The sequence below is a fragment of the Netta rufina genome (assembly GCF_964035555.1).
Source record: "Netta rufina genome assembly, chromosome: 5".
NCBI classification, from domain to species: Eukaryota; Metazoa; Chordata; class Aves; order Anseriformes; family Anatidae; genus Netta; species Netta rufina.
Genome location: NC_140128.1, coordinates 1,304,512 through 1,320,862, shown reverse-complemented (window position 1 = coordinate 1,320,862; position 16,351 = coordinate 1,304,512). Strand labels below are relative to the sequence as shown.

At 41.8% G+C, this 16,351-nt stretch overlaps 1 protein-coding gene across 6 annotated transcripts in view; it reads left to right on the top strand.

Annotated features, from left to right (window-relative positions):
- The first annotated feature begins 3,923 nt into the window (after window positions 1–3,923).
- MICAL2 (microtubule associated monooxygenase, calponin and LIM domain containing 2) overlaps window positions 3,924–16,351 on the top strand; it is a 131,590-nt gene continuing 119,162 nt past the window's right edge. For 5 of the 6 annotated variants that reach the window (XM_084287727.1, XM_084287726.1, XM_084287724.1 and 2 more), the window contains exons 1-2: window positions 3,924–4,040; window positions 5,307–5,388. The gene's annotated coding sequence lies outside the window, so the exon portion shown is untranslated. The remainder of the gene's footprint in view (window positions 4,041–5,306; window positions 5,389–16,351) is intronic. The other variant, XM_084287723.1, reaches the window with a different exon arrangement.

Here is a 16,351-nt window from a genome sequence, read left to right as displayed (position 1 = left end):
GTTTTCTTTTATCTCCATAGAGTGAGTTAAAAACATTTGCATAAGATAATTTTAAAAAATGAACAGATCTTCTTCCTAGCCACTCCTCCCTGGCTAAGCATGAGAAGTGAGTTCATCTCTTCTCTAATATAGCATAATGCAACACAGTAAATGATCAGTCTCTAGAAACTCCTGAAGTACATTCTGGAATTACCAAAGAAAGTACCTCTTTCCCTGAGAATGAGAAAAAAAAGAGATTCACCATTAAAATTCTAACATGGGTATGCTCACAAAGATGAACTCATACTCGTTAAAGAAACACTTACCATAGGACAGACTAACTAGAAGTGTTTAATTCAAAAATGAAGAATGAGAATCTTGTCTGTGAAACTGGAAGCATGACAATTAGAAATGTAGTTTCATCCTTGAGTTCAGTTGCCTGATAAACATTAAATTTCCCAGAAATATCACCACAGACTATCTCAGTACTCAGACTTAACACGATGGTCCTCACCAGTTCACACTTTTTCTTTCTTCCATTAATGACACTCAGGGAAGACATTGTTCAGTAACACCCACAAAACATAAATAACATTTAATTAAAAAATAAAGTATCTGTTAAGATTTAATATGCTAGCATCAAAGCATCCAGAAAGTAATTTTTGTCTCTGACAGATTTTCCACAGACAAGAAATAATCTCAGGTACTTGCTGATGACATACAGAATGGTTAAACGTGTGTTTACAGAGATTCCTTTTATTCACTGACAGTCACATTCTAGGAACTATTTTCATGTGGGTGTGTGCCAAACACTCAGGCCTTCTATATTTTTGTTTGTTTGCTTGTTTGCTTGTTTTCATATTCCCCCAAATCTTTATCACAGATCACTATATTTTCTCTAAGGTAGGTGTGTTTTGTTGATACTTCCCTGTTTTCTTTAATCAAGAAACAAATATTTGTTGTTTACCAGAGAACCAAAATGTTTTGAACTGTTCCTCAGCAGACATATATAAATTCGTTAATGTATTTAGAAACTTGAACAGAAATATTTCTTATAAGGTGTCTCACACTAGAGTAATTCCATTAAATGCCAAGGGTATTATCTGATACATTCAGGATCAGGTAGGAAGGGATATTTCCTGAACATGTGGTAAGAAAGTCCAGCTATTCCAGACTCCTGGAAAATTACATGTTCCCACATCAAGAAATCAGCTTCCTTTCCTTTGATTTATTTTCTTTCCCACAATTTATAAAGCAAAATTCCTTTAAAAGAACCTCTCTAATGGCTTATTGCTCATTAAAAAGAATAACAAAATTGTATTTAACTGATTGTCAGCAGACATTAATATGATGACAAACTTCAAACCATAAGCAAGAAAATACCTGTGGCCTATCATGTGATGTAGTACAATGCCAAGGTTCTTACCTTCATACAAAGATTTCACCCTCATAAGACCCCATGAGGAAGAGCAGATTTACTTAATTCACCCTATAGATCATAAACCAATACATTCGATATATGTATGACTTGCCCAAAGGCATAAAGGAAGTGAGTGGTGGAGGAGGGAGTCCAGCCTGGTCTCCTGAGACCCAGGCTGCAACACTAACAACCAGAGTATCTCTTGTATAAAAAAGTCGAGTTAACTTTGAAGATATCCACAATTAATAAGAAAAGATCAGACAGATCATTTAAATACCATAAGAAGGTCTTTTATTATGCTGGATTTGTAGATAGTATTAGGTTTACCAAAATTTGAATAAACAGGCTTGCACATGTCAGGAAGGAGAGTGCTTTATATTGTCAGCCACAGTGAGGGGATGAACACCCTACAGCAGCATTACAGGCGTGACTTCATGTGAGTTGTTAGGGCTGGACTATTTTTCATAAGGTCTATTCTTATTCCTTTCTCAAGTCCTTTAAAAGGGGGAGAACAGCCTAAGACTGACAAAATAAATAAATAAATTACAAGCAGTGGCACTGTCAAAAATAATGGGTTATGGAAGAGGAAGCTTTGCAGCACTGAGGGAAGTCACTGTTTTATTTCATGGTTGTGTCCCACACTTGACATAAGGGAGGGTGGGCTACAGTAGCCAACAGAACTACATGTAATGCCAAATTTGTAGGTCTTGATTAGTATTTATCAAACTAATCTTTAGTGAAGTGTATTCACTTTACCCCAGAGAGATTAGATCGTGTCTAAGCCATGTTTTCCTTTGGAAAGAGATAGGTGTGACTGTGATAAAGAATTTCTTAATTCCGGTTAAGTAACATCTAATGAGACATAATTTTAAAAGATGGTTATGATAAGAGTTAAGATTAGAGAGTGTGAAATATACATTTATCTTCTGACCATTTGCAAAGGTCATGTATTTAGGGACAATCAGTAAACATACTAATCGGAGTCATTAGAATAGCAAGGTCCCTGGTGGTCTTTCTGCAGCCCTTGACACGCCTCCCTTTTTACAGGGAGTGCTTTAAAATTCTAGAAGGATTTGGCAGGAGAGGGTTCTTTTTAGAGACTTAATAACTTTTTCTGAGAGGAGCGAAGAGGACACCTGGTAAAGTTGTAAGCATCTTTCCTAAAGGAGGAAGTTTGAGAATATTTCCCAGGAAAGGTTTAATTAATTTTGTGTTTGTATTTTCTGGGCCATCTGTGGAAGAATCTTGCTTTCATGGGACTTTTAATGCTGGACTGAAACGAGCAAGACTTTGTTCAAGTCACATTGATATTATTTCTTTACTATGCACTTGCCCCTTTGCTAACTCCAGATTACTTTTGCTAAGAGAGTTTTCTCATTCTTGTGTTCCTCAAGGCTGCATTATCTTTTTGACAGTAGGAAGACGGTATGCACCTTTTTTTTTTTTTTTTTTTTTTTATTCTAGCTTTTATCACTTTGAGGAAAAAGTACTCTTACTCTCCCAAAGTTAAGCAAGCAGATAAACATACTGCAATTCAAAAGTTAATGACCAAATAAAAGGTTCAGCTAAGCAAGACCCAAGAAGCTAGAAGACAAATTTCAACCCAAATGAGAGGTATTGTCCGCAATTAAATGTGGACAATTGTTGACACATTATTGTTGTTGACATTGACATATTATTTCAGAGGTGGTGAAATGCTTGGCTCCTCAGAGACTGTGTTACATTCATCTGCGTGTGGGTAAGTAGGGCTGCATTCACACTTGCTTTCTCTCCAAAGCAGCTTCAAATTTGGCTCAGAGCAGGCAAGTGTGAAAAAGGTCAGGTAGCTCATGGCATGGGAAACAAGGATTCTGCTCCCACAGGCTTTTTCAAGGTCACTTAAGGTGTAGTGCGTGTGGCACGTCAAAATATTTGACTGTTTTCAGTCACTTAAAGAAATGGTAGGCCTGCTGAGGTTTTTAAAAAGTGTTAGGATAGTAGATACGTAGATGCTTTGGCCACAGAGCATTTTATCCTCCTGTTGCAGCAGTTCAAGCGAGTACTACTTGTTTGTGTTTTCTTTTCAGTAAAACCTTGCCTCCACCATCAGCGAGGCGTTGTTGCTGATAGAAGCCAAGCAGCCTAGTGCGAGGAGCACAGCTCTGTTGCCGCTCTTGAACTTTCTTCTCGGTAGCCTTCTACTTACCCGCCGCCCTAACCTTTCCGCGCACACGACAACTCTCAGCTTCCCCATGTACCCCACCTAAGCCAGCCGCAGCCGTGTCCGCGTTGCCCGTTTCGCTCCGTGACAGACGCGGTGACGGACGGGCCGCTGCCCGGCGCTGCACCGCTGCCTCTGAGGGGTGGCAGCGCCGCCGGGGGAGCTTCGGGGAGCACCGCCGGGACCCCCCGCGGCGCCCCCGGGCCGCGAGGGGGCGCAGCGAAGAGCCGCTCGGCGGGGCCGCGCACCTTGCTGCCAGCCCGCGGGCGCCCGGGGCGGCCCGCACGGGGCTGGGGCGGCCGGGCCGCCCGCCCCGGCCCGCCCCGGCCGCCGGCCCCGCCCCGAGCCGCGCCGCGCCGCGCCGAGCCGAGCCGAGCCGTGGGCAGCACGCGGAGCGCCGCCGCCGCCGTCGGTAGGGTCGCGTTGCTGCGGGCGGAGCAGGTGCGGCAGGAGCGGGGCCGGGGCCGGGGCCGGGGCCGGGGCCGGGGTCGGGGCTGTCCCCGTCCCCGTCCCTCGGCGGGGACTGTGGGCGAGGGCGGCGTTGCGCGGGCCGGGGCCGCTGTGCTCACCGACCGGGGCCGCGGCGCTCCCCCAGCGGTGCCGGCCCGGGGCCGTGGCCGGGCGGGGGGCTTGGGGCGAGGTAGGAAAAGGAGCGGGAGCCCTCGGTGTCGGGGGACCCTGCTAGCGCCCCGGGAGAGCGCCCTGCGACACCGAAGGGGGCCATTAGGTTAGACGCGTCTTAATGAGCGCCTTAATGAGTGTGACACCCTGCTCTGCTCACCTTCCGGGCTAATTGGACGTGGCATCTGCTGGGCTTTTCTTTGGGCTTTGAAGTATGTCTTAACCTACGAGAGTAATTGTCGTGTTCGCTCCGTTTTTTTTTTGTGTGCAAATTCAACATGTGACTTAAATGCAGATAGCTGGCAAAGGGCTAGTTTGAAGACTGGCGAATGTAGATTTATTTGCCCCTAGGCTTACACGGTTGAACCGGTGTCAAAAAGCTTTCAGTTCTCTCTTTAACTAGCTTATCGGGAAAGATCTGGAGGTCTCTGCCGACTTTAAAAACCGTTTACAATTGGCAGCCTTGCTGGCACTTTCAGCCAAAATGTGATCCGAGCATGGAAACCGAACTGCATTCTTGCATCTAAGGATGGTCCCTGCAGGTCAAAACTGAGGCACGTCGGCATGGCCAGAAAACTTCATATAAGCAGTTTTTTTCTTTTCATTTCCATTTTTTTCTTTTCTCTCTAAAGACTCCAGGTCTTGTAATAATGCACAGCACAGCAGCCTCCTGCTGCAATGCCCAGCTGGGGTGTCGTTGCCCCCTTTCTGGCTCTGCTGTTGGTTTTGAGGAAGTTCTTAATCTCACTATGTGACTCATTGTCCTGATCTTCAAACTGGCCTAATAGGGCTTGTCACACTTGCCTCCCAGGGATATTAACATCTAATTGATGTTCACGAAGTACCTTTGTGTGGGAGAAAAGAGGGCATCTTGCTTCCCTCATTTCACCATTCTTTGTTGGTTGCTTTTTTTATTACAATCTGTCCATATTACATGGGTGGAAAACAGATTATCCAACGACCAAACTGGAATTCATGTCTCTTCTCATTTACACAAGCACTCTTGTGTATAAGTGTTTGTCCATGTATGATTACTTTGAAGGATCTGGCTATTTCACTAAACACAGCATTTTTTATCACTTCCAGGGAACGGATCGTATGGAAACTTCAGTTGTAAAGAATTGTACTGAAGTATCAGCAGACTTTTTCTCCTGGCTCTGGAGATAGTGTAAGTTGTTTTTTTGTTTGTTACCCCCCCCCCCCCCCCCCCCCCCGCATATTATGAGGCTACTTAAAGCTTTGAGAATTGAAATTATACTCACTTACTTCACCCTCCACATATCCTTGATCTGAGTCTTACCTAGACGAAATCTTATGTTCAGTCTTGTTTTTTGTCATGTTTCACTTTAAAATCTGAAAAAAAAGTACAATAAATTTACCATTCTCTGTTTGAAAATAGAAGTTGTCTTTAAAAATACAAGTGTTGTTTTTATCTCTGTAACCATTTTACTTGCTGCCTGGAGTAGTAATGAGCCACTTACTCCCCTGACTGGAATCTTACCCCACCTCCTCCTTATCGCTGCTGCCTCCCCCATTGGGCAGATAGCAGAGCCTGCAGTGGAAGTAATGCAGAGCTGGGGTCACCAGCAGCACATGCCACAGGACATGAATATTCTCTGAATCAACTGTTGTGTCACCTGTGAGTGTTGTGAGTGTGCACCTTTGTGTCGCACATGTGTAACGGCTTCTTTTCACCTAAAGGCTCAGGTTTAGAAATTTTGGGGCTTTTTCCTGCATCTTCATTTTTTCACACAGCAAGACTGCATCCTGGCAGGCTGTTCTGTAACATTCAACTGGTGCATTTTATTCAGTCCTGCTTTTCAGCAAAACATGTATTATTCCCCACATTAGATAAACCTATCAAGTTAATACCTGATGCATGAAGGCTGTAAAATGCTGCTTGATATTGGCTGCTGCTCTTATCTTCATATTATGTGAAGAAGGTATTGAAATTGTGGCTTATAATGTGCAGCTGAGAAATGAAATTCCAGTAGAAAACTGAAGGATGCTGCAGTAAAATTCCTTTTTCTATGTGGCTGGCAGCAAGTGGCCTGACTTCTGGTTTATCTGTGAAAGTGGGCAAGTTCTTTACTGGCTTGTAAGTGTTTGGAAATGAGAAGTCATCTTTGTTTTAAACTGATTCTTTTTTTTTTTGTTGTTGTTCTTCATTGCCTTACTGTTGCCCTAAAGTTGTACAGCAGTGTGGTAAGCTCAGTGCTGGGTGGTGGTTGCACTGCTGTTTGTGAGTTTTCAGATTTTCTTCAGTTTTGTGAAGGATCTAGAAGTAGGTGTTGTGTGAAAAGATTTTATTTTATTTTTATTTAAGTGTAAGAAACCATAAAATGAGAGGTGGTTGCTATCTGGTTTCTCTGCGAATATGCTCTAAGTCTTTCACCTCTTTTAGCATGTACCTTGTATCTGCTCCAGCTGTCTCACTGCTCTGGTATTTTATAATTAGTATCTTGAAAACTCAAGGGAAAACTTTCAAATGCTATATATTTCCCACTGGGACTCTTCCATGTGGCTGTAACATTTGTTGTGAGCCCTTGGTAACGTGTATCTGTTCCTCAGGAGTCCTTCCTCTCAGTTTGACTCCCCTGGTGTCAGCAGGAAAACTAGCTTTCTAGTGAAGAGGCTTTGCTTCTGAGGAGAATGGTATCATTTTTAAGGGAAACAAAATACACCTATGTCAGATGACTGAAATTGAGGTCTGCCTTCCTGTATGGTACTTCTCTTTTCTCAGCTTGCTTGTGTCTTGCATCCAGGGTGAGTGAGCTACAGGAAGGCTGAGGGGTCACTCTGTGTGTCTGTACAGGCAGCCTGGCACGCATATATATGTATAATACATGTGTACTTGTATAATATACATTTACAGCATATGTGAGCAAATTGTTTCTTTGATGCACCTTTTCAAGCTTTCTGTTTGAAGAGTCCTTGTGTACTTGCCATAAATTTGAAAAATGCAGCCTCTGCTCTGTGTCTGGCACCCTGGCTGCTAAGGGAGGGCATGCTGTTTGGTGTGCTTGTCACTAGAACCAGTTTTAGAGGTGTTTATGCTGCCAGATTGACTCCTTCAGAAGTGGTATTAGTAGTTCGGGGTATTCCAGCACCATACACTAGCCTGTTTCCAGAAAATAGAGATATTCTAAATTAAAGCTTTTAGGTATCCACTGGTTCAGTGACTGCAGATACCCAGTTAATATTGTACTGTGACACATTCTGGAAATTGCTGGGTTTATTTTTGACGTAGAGAAGATGACTAAGAATAACTCTTTCATCTATGCATAGTTGCATTTACAAGCAAGTGAAAACATCCCTAAAATGATCTTTAGTCATATTTAGACTCTTAGTTCCATGAAAGGAAAAAAATTCTGCCTTGGGTTTAAATCTGAGCTGTGTATGCTGTCAAGCCCTTTTCCTGCTCCAGACTGCTGTTCAGTGAGGGATTTTGTTTTGTTTTCCCCTCTGAGTGTTTGGGGGCCATCTAACATGTGAGACGGGGGAGGAAGCCCAGTTCCTTGTCAGAAAGGTGGATCCTACCACGACACAAATTATGATGGATGTTACTGCCCTAGCTCATGTTCAGTTCAAGTTCTGATTGTGTTTATTTCAGTGTCCAAGTAACTCAGATGTTGGAGGAAAGTCTGAACTTGTTTTTATTTATTTATTTATTTATTTATTTATTTTTCCCTGTCTTAGAGATGTAATGGTAAGACTTTTTGAGAAAGGAATCATTCTGAAGACAACCCATGTCTTCAGAGATGACCTGCCTGGCTCTTTGCTATACTTTTCCTCCACCTGGAACCTTGCTACATTTTGTTAATTGGTCTTCAAAAGCTTGCTATTTGGGGTCTGACTCCTTCAGACAGATGGTTTAATTGTATTGTGTTGGGAATATTAGGATTAGATTTAAATTTTTGTTCCTATCACCAACATTGGCATTATTTGTCCAAACCAATGCTAGTGGTTACTTTACTTGCTACATTCAGTCAAGTGGCTTTCATCGATGCAGATTTTAAAATGACTCTAAATGTGTGTTACAGGGTTTTGGCTTCTTAAAAAGCAGGTTCTTCAGATCTGTTAGTCCATGATAAACCCTTCTCAGACCTTTTAAGCTTGCAGCTTATTGCCTGTGTAGACTGCAGTAATAACTAGGGGAGTGTTACAGTTTATCCTTCTGTGTGACTGACATAGCCAAGCATCAAAATAGAATTTCCAAAGCCATGTGATTTTTTTTTTTTTTTTTTTTTGTTGGGAATACAAGGGTATGTTTTTAACTAACTTTAAATAGTCTTACTATAATTGTATCACATATCCATAAAATGTGCAGAAGAGAGAGGGTTGTTTTTAAGTATTGTGTTACTTTTGAAAGACTGAGTGCATCAAAATGCTCCTTAGTGTAGATAACATATTTTGCTGTTGTCTTACTTGAATAGTCAATTCCAGTAGCCAGTTAGAAGGTTTTTAGATCTTCCAAGATGTTCCTTTGTAATCCACCATCTTCAAATCAACTATGAAGGAGTCCAGCTACAAATCATTAACCATTCAAAAATAATATTAATAACAAAAGCTGGAGCAGGAGATGCTTGTTTTCTCCCCTATCTTTGAGAAGACTTGTGTTTGGCAGATAGTGGTAGTGATGTGCGATAGCCTTGTCCTTTATACCTTTGTGCACAGGGATCAGCACAGATGGATTTAGAGAAACAAATGTGGTCTCTGAAGGCAGTTGCTAAATGCAAGCGAGAAGTTCATCATGCTGTGTAATGCAGTCTTTTCTGCTGACACTCTTTCCAGCTGAAAAAAAAGCTCCTCTTGTTAAACATTACCCTTAATTAACTTTACAAGATAGTAGGTAGTTTTTGTTTTCTGCTTACTCATGATATCGGCTTCCTTTTGTAGAGGGTCATTTATTGTATTTATTCTATGTGCTTGTTGTCAGGCTTTTTATTATGGATTTTCTTCATGCTGTGTCACCTTGTGCTGAGATGGAGAATAATTTTAAGTTGCATTCTGAACAGACTAGGAGAAGATTTGTGAATGTATGTGAATGAGTTCTCTCAAATCCAAACTCATGGCCTTCTCTCAGTGTTAGGTTTTCCCCTTCCAGAGAGTGCTATGAATTCCTGTGGTTGTCACATGTGCTTTGTTGCTATCACTTCAGAAAATTGTTTAGATAATTGCACAGCTGTAGGGATAGCAGATACTGAATTATGGAGCCATTTTTCAGATTGCATGGTGTTGCTTCATAAGATGAATGCAAAATGTAGGCTCCTTCCATTTCTATCTATGGATTAAAAAAAAAAAAAAAAAAACAGATGACACTTCTCTGGTATTTGTATTCAGAACATTAATGTGGTTGAATGAATATCAGAAATGTGCACGTGTTTAAGGCTTGGAAATAAGCTCTGTAAATATGAACTATTGGTGCATGTTCAAAGCCAATAGTCAGCATGTGTAACCAAATACCTCTTGCTGTAATTACTCTTCGAAACATTGCCCTTGCACCAAGTCAACATTAGGTGTCCTAGCAAATGCATTAGGACTTGTGTAAAGGACTCAGTATGTCCCAATAACGAGCCTATTAAGACGGAAGAAACATCTTTCTGTTGTTCTGATAGGGATGTATATAAGAGGGGGGAAGGATTAGGGTGGTTGACTTTATTTCCTGGAAAAGAATAGAGTACGTTTTTCAGAGTATAAAACGGATATTACTCAGTTTGTGACGGCCTTCCTAGTAAAAGTGTCTTGAAGCAGGGATTGGCTTAAATCTGTTGCCTGCATTCCTGACATACAGTATTATGTGATGCTATCTTGTCACAGAGGCATGCAGTGTGCCGTGATGTATAAATAACCCTGTGTGTCAAAGGTAATTTGAGACAATGTGCCAAATATTTAATGAAGTGCTGGGTCTTGTCCCATGTACCTGGTATATATTTAGGAGTAGGTATCTGAGATGAAACTGCAGCAGTGGGGTGGTGAGTAATATCCCCCACACATACTACGGAGCTGCTCCACACAGCACAGTAAGACACAACGAGTGCTACAGCTCAGTTGCATTTTGTTTGTGACTTTGATAATTAGATAAGGAGACAGGAAAATAGGTTAACATGCTCTAGGCCAACTTGCCTTTGTGCCTGCTGAGTGGAGAATCACCTTTAATATTCTCTGGGGAGTGATTTTAATGACTACTTCACATCCCAGTTGTGAAGATAAACATGGAATAGCACTCAGAGGGGGGTGGCTTTGTGCTGTCAGGAGCACCGCTTCTCCCCTGCAGGTGGACTCAGCAGGATGCTGACCGCAGGCAGTTGGGCACTCTTTGACGCTGGATTATGGTGTCCTGAGCCTGATGGCAGTCCTAAGAGGAAGGGGGCTGCGGGAGATGTGAAGCAGCAGGTACTGGAATGGGAGAGGGGAGCCGTGGTGTACCCAAAAGCTTGGCAGAGGCCTGGGTGTGGGCAGCAGAGGTGGGTGCTGGCCCCTTGCTTGGGACAGAAGGCTGTTGTCAGGGTTTACTTCTGGGGATGGAACTCTACAATGAAGAGTTTTCCTCTCAGTATTTTTGTTGGAAAGGAGATCTGCAAGGTCTTCAGCTTATACTTACCTATGTAAAAATGCAAAGTGGAGTATTATTTTCTTTGCATTTTCTTTTATGCTGAGGAAGGAGCTGTGATTGTTTCCTCAGTACGTGAGTGTAGAGGATCCAGTAATGTATTTAATGTTTTTCATGACAAATGCAGAAACTTGGTCATATCTTAAGGCTTTTTTATGCTTCCTTTTAATTCACACCACTGAATCTATGTATAGCTGCTTCTTTGGCTGCTACCTGACTTAATGATCAGTAACTTGTGTGTGGGAGCATCTTCAGTCTCAGTTATGGAGTCAAAATGTTTGTCTCTCATTTACTGTATTCGTCATGCATTAGGATGGAACAAAAGGAGTTGCACAGCTATTTCAGAGGAGGGTGAGACAGTTCTGTGTGTTGTTATGTAAGGTGCCTCCAACATTCAACCTGGCAGCAAAGTGCACAAATGAATTAGCACTGTTTGTTGACAGCTTCTTGACTCAGCTTTTTCTAATGGGTTTACATGCATCCTTCAGGTGGCCAGGTAAAGCAGGTAGTTCTACAAAATTATGTAGATATGAAACTCTTTTGCTCTTTAAGGTAAAGATGTGGGTTCTTCGACAAGTAAAATGTTCAGCGGGAGATGACTGACGTAGACTTAAGAGGATACCTGTGCCTAAGGTGCTCTGGCTCATTTGAAACCTCAAGCTAATATAGCTACCAATATAATCTGGAAAATAGCTATATAATGATTTAAGTGTCACTGTTAGTTCACTGATTTCTAAGGTAAATAAATAAATGTCATATATAGCGCAGCAGGTCTGTATTTGCATACAAGAAGTAAATATTGGTCTGTGACTAACTTCTCACTCTCCTAGATCACAAAGCCTGTGGATGACTTCTTTTCAGTTTTATTGGCTCTGCTGAAGTAATATATGGATAAACAAAGAATGTGAAGGCCTTCCTTTTCTATCTATCTACCTGTCTGTCCTATAGCCAGTATGTTAACCCCCATGCAAAATTTATTGAAAATGCATGTGAGAAAGAGAGAATTACTGGAACTTCTACAAAGTAGAGTGGTGGTGGTTGTTTTTTTTTTTTTTTTTTTTTTTCCCTATTAAGTTTTCTTAAACATCATTTCCAATGTTCTGTCTTTTCATACAGGTAACTTTTTTTGTTGTATTTTAGGGGCGGGGGTGAAATAGGAAGAAATTACCTTTTATTTTTACATCAGTGGTTGAGTACTGATGTACCAGAATACCTGCTTAGTCATATGCTGTGATGCCAATGAGTTTCACCTGGCACACCCCAGCAGGTGCAGTCCCTCCCCTGTTCTCAGCAGAGCCATCTCTGTGGTGCAATTGTAGATGACTGCATTCGTTTTATAGCAGTGGCAGTGTAATGACAACCTTTTCTCAATGCTAAGGGAAGGTGGAAACAGCTGAACTTTCTTCTTTTAGAACATGTTTAAAAATTTCACTCAAGGTGCTTTGACCTGAAGGTTTTTGTCAGTGTCAGTTACAGCAGCTGTAACTTTCTGTAAGCAAGGAAGTGGCAGCAAGACTTGCACCAAAGATATTTTTCTTCCACCAAAATTGTATTTTACTTGCTCATTCAGATCTTTTGCCTTTACCTGTTCCTCTTCCCATTATTTTTTTCTCCTCTAAGTCTATATTCTAGATTATATTCCTACCGCTTGGGATAAAAATTCCAGCAGTAAAATTTCAGCCTTATGCCATGAGATATGTGAGTGAGCAACCATGTAGGGATCAAAAAATAGTTTGCAGGCAAAAATGTGGTGAAATTCATTTGGGAACTCCTGTTGTAGTTGTGTTGGTACCTGTTGCTAGCAATCTGGGTTTTCTGGGGGGAACTGGAAGCATACTGGGTTTATTGTGCCTCTTATCATGGGAAGTATTTGTGCCTATTAGGATATGGCAGGCTGTCAGGGGCTGAGGGACTCCTCTGTAAAAGTAGCAGCTGCAAGCATGGTGCACTTCTCCCACCTGCTCGGGCATTTTGTAGGTCCAGAGAACTGGAGGTAGGTTAGTAGTGGCTGTGCTGAAGGTGTTTGGTTAAGATTGCTGGCCCCGCCTGTTGGGTGTGTGCTGTAAGCAGATTTACCAGTCCTCAAACCTGACCTTTTAACCTGCTGGTTAAAAGACCTTTAATTAATAGACCATTGCCACAGCGCTGTGAGACATGGCAGCTCTGGAGCAGCCCTGCTGGTACAGATCTGTCCAAATGTAAAGGGGTAATCAGGTAAGCACAGCTGCCCCAGCTGCTGGAAGATGGCTGCTGGGGTCCTGCACAAAACTTCTGGTTTTAGGAAGAAAGGGTGCTTTTTGCCCAGTTCATGTACTGACCTATGTAGAACACAATCTGATCTGAAAACACCAAGGTGAATTGTCTGTGCCTTGCTGTACGCTGCCAAGATGCCTCGGAGAAATGTATTCTGTAGAAGTTTATTCACAATTATTTGATACACTGGATGTTAGGAAGCCAATGAAGTGCCTTCTGCACTTTTTTCCCCCCAGTAATCTCTTAGACCAGCTTTATGTATTCAAAGCAGTGTTTCATGTGCACATTCTATGGGCAACAAGAGGAGAGATTGTAGTGGCCACAGAAGTAATTTAGCATCTGTAACTTCTTTACAGTTTCCTTTAGTCTCCTTACTTAATGCAAATGTATAGCATCTTAAGCTTATTTTTCCCACTGATACAAATAACTGAGAAGTTCTCAATATCCATCACGAAAAACTAGGAATAAACTGTTCTGCACAAACTGACTTGCAGCTTTAGGGCATCTGATAAGCAAATACTTGGTTGTTTTGAATTTTTTCTTGGAGTACTTGTGCTGCTCCCCCAGAAGCAGTGCATGGGTCACAGCCAGGACTGGTGGTCAGCAACAGGCAGAGATGAGAAAGCCCTGACTACAGGTGATGGGGTGGGAGGACTTTGGGTCACGGAACACATACAAACCGTTGTGCGAAATACGACAAACAAGTTTCCTGAAAAGCTGCACATCATTAGTAGCAGCAGGAACCCTGGGATGTGCATTCGCAAGCACAAGCACTGTAATATATCCTTGGGTGTGCGTGTATGTAGTTTTAAATGTGGCAGTTAAAGGTAGCAGGTTAATCTGGCCAGAAAGGAGCCAGTTTTCCTTTGATGCAGATGGCAGTATGTCTGATGGACCTCGTTTGAAAGGAGCTCCCTGAAGTTGATAGCATCAGTGAAGTATTTGAGCTCAGTTTAGCTTTGATAGAAACATGAGGTCTGAAAACCCTCTCATCCTCCTGGCTGCTGGAAACACCACCAAAGAGGCACTGAAGTTCAAAGCCTTTGCTGTGTTAATCTGTGCACAGGGGAGGTTCTGGAGTATTTGAACTTAATGTAGTTGATGCTGATCTGTGCTGGGCAGGAAGGAGGGCAGGGGTGAAAACTTGCATGCTATACCTTAAAGAAATGGATTTGTGACTGTTGCAGTCACTTCCTGGCTGCTTTTTGCAAGGGTTTCTGATGTAGAAATGCGTTATGGAAATCTCTTGACTCCTATACAAGCTTTTTTCATACTACTGTGCTTTTCAAATTTTATTTTTCTCCTTTGGCTACTGGTTTGAGAGGTTTTGTTCAGATAGTATTCCACTGTAGTGTGACTTAGATGGAAAAGGAAGCACCATTCCCTGAACATACTGCTTTCAGAGCTGATATAAGCTCATTTTAAACTTGTCCTATGCTTCTTCCTCAGAGATAATTTAATTTGAGGTTTAGGTTGTATGTTTACTCTCTTTTTTGAGGGGAGTGAGCTCATACTGTGCAAATTATATCATTTGGTCCTGGTGTGCCAACTGTGTGTGCTCCCCCCCTTCCCATGCAGTAAGAGCACAATACCTGAACCAGAATTGTGATCACATGCCTTTGGGTGCAGTGTATACTGAAAAACCTGTTTTTAACTAAAGTTCAAAACTGAAAGGGGAAATGCTGCAATTTTACATTTTGTCATGGTTCAGCTTTTATTTCAGAGGGCATCTTCACGCTGTTTATCACTTGCTCATTGCCTTTAGTAATCCAAGCAGCAGTGCCAAGCAACTGTTTGGAGCAAAACATTTTGTGTATCTGTGTTTTGTTGTTTGTTATTTTTTTTTTAAAGTCTAAGCTAGAAAGCAAAAAGTGTCTGATGGTACCTCTAAAGTTTCCTCGTTATTTATATATATCATCCCCCCCAGTCCATCAACGCTTCACGAAGTGGTAAATGATCTTTAGGGGCATTTCTGTCAATGTGGGTTTTCTTTGCAGCAGAGTAGTGAAGTCAGTAGTGTTAAATGGGGGTCTTTCAGCTGCCCATCCTCACTAGCATCCATTGTTGTGCTGTGAAGGGAGGGATAACAGAATTGGGGCTGCTCCGAACGTGGATCCACCCTGTTCTGTCTGCACCTCTCCATCATCAGCCACCTGCATGCTGATGCTGAGTCCAGAAGGTAGGCTTGGTATGGCAGTGGCAGAGTGAGATGCCAAACACTGATCACTGCAGTCTGTAATTAAAAGGCGAAGAAAGTGCAGCACAAGTCAAGGCTGTCTGTGCTGTTCTCCTGGGTTTATGAGCACTCGGAACCCTGTGTAGTGATGTCCTTTTGAAAGATGCTGCTACAAAGTCTATGCTGGTTTGTGCAACGTTGCTCTTGGGGCACTGGTTATGTTAATACTCAACCCCAATAGTAAGGCACCCACTGTATCAGGGCATTAGTTAGCTCTATTCCCAGTGAACTAAAGCATGATACCTTGCAGTTAGTTAGATAAAGATCTGTTTGCGTATTTCGGTGAAATAAAAGTCATACTGCTTACCTGTATGCAGGAGAGAGGGAGAAATCTATGCTAATGTGTAACCAGGTACAAGTCCAAGCCAATGTAATGTTGCAGTCTCAGTACTGAATATGTGTGTGTGTGTTTTAATCATATTTGTAAAGCTAAGAACTTCACCATATTTCTTTTGTGAGTATGTTATATCCAAAATTGTTTCTCTGCCTCTTTTATCTGACAGTCAGTTCTCTCTCTTCTTGATTAGTTGCTAAAAGTTGAGCAATATTAAAGTAGTTTGAGCTATATATGAAAGAACTGTAATAACAAATGTTATCGTCAGACTCTTCATTAGTCATCTTTTACATGCTTAAGCCTAAGAAGATGCATCCACTGTTGTTGATCTTCACTACTGTTCACAGGACAGAGTTTAAACCCCAGGCCTTTGGAACAGGTCTTTGAAATGTATATGATGAACAATTACTACTAAATGCTCTCTTGGTGTTTCACATGTTCTAGTAATACTTCTCTGTACTGGAGAAGATGAATCCTAATTTAATTCTAACTGACCATTTCTCAGCTTGCCTTGTGAAAGCAATGATATATTCGTCATCATTTCTGATACTGCTTAATTATATTCTGCCCTCAAAGCTTTTTTGAAGGGATTGCTTCCTAACATTTTATTACCACTATTATTTTTTTTCTGATTTCCTCCCAAATAATGTTTTGAGATGTATTTTGTTGTTTTGAGGTTTTTCTGCGGCAGAAAT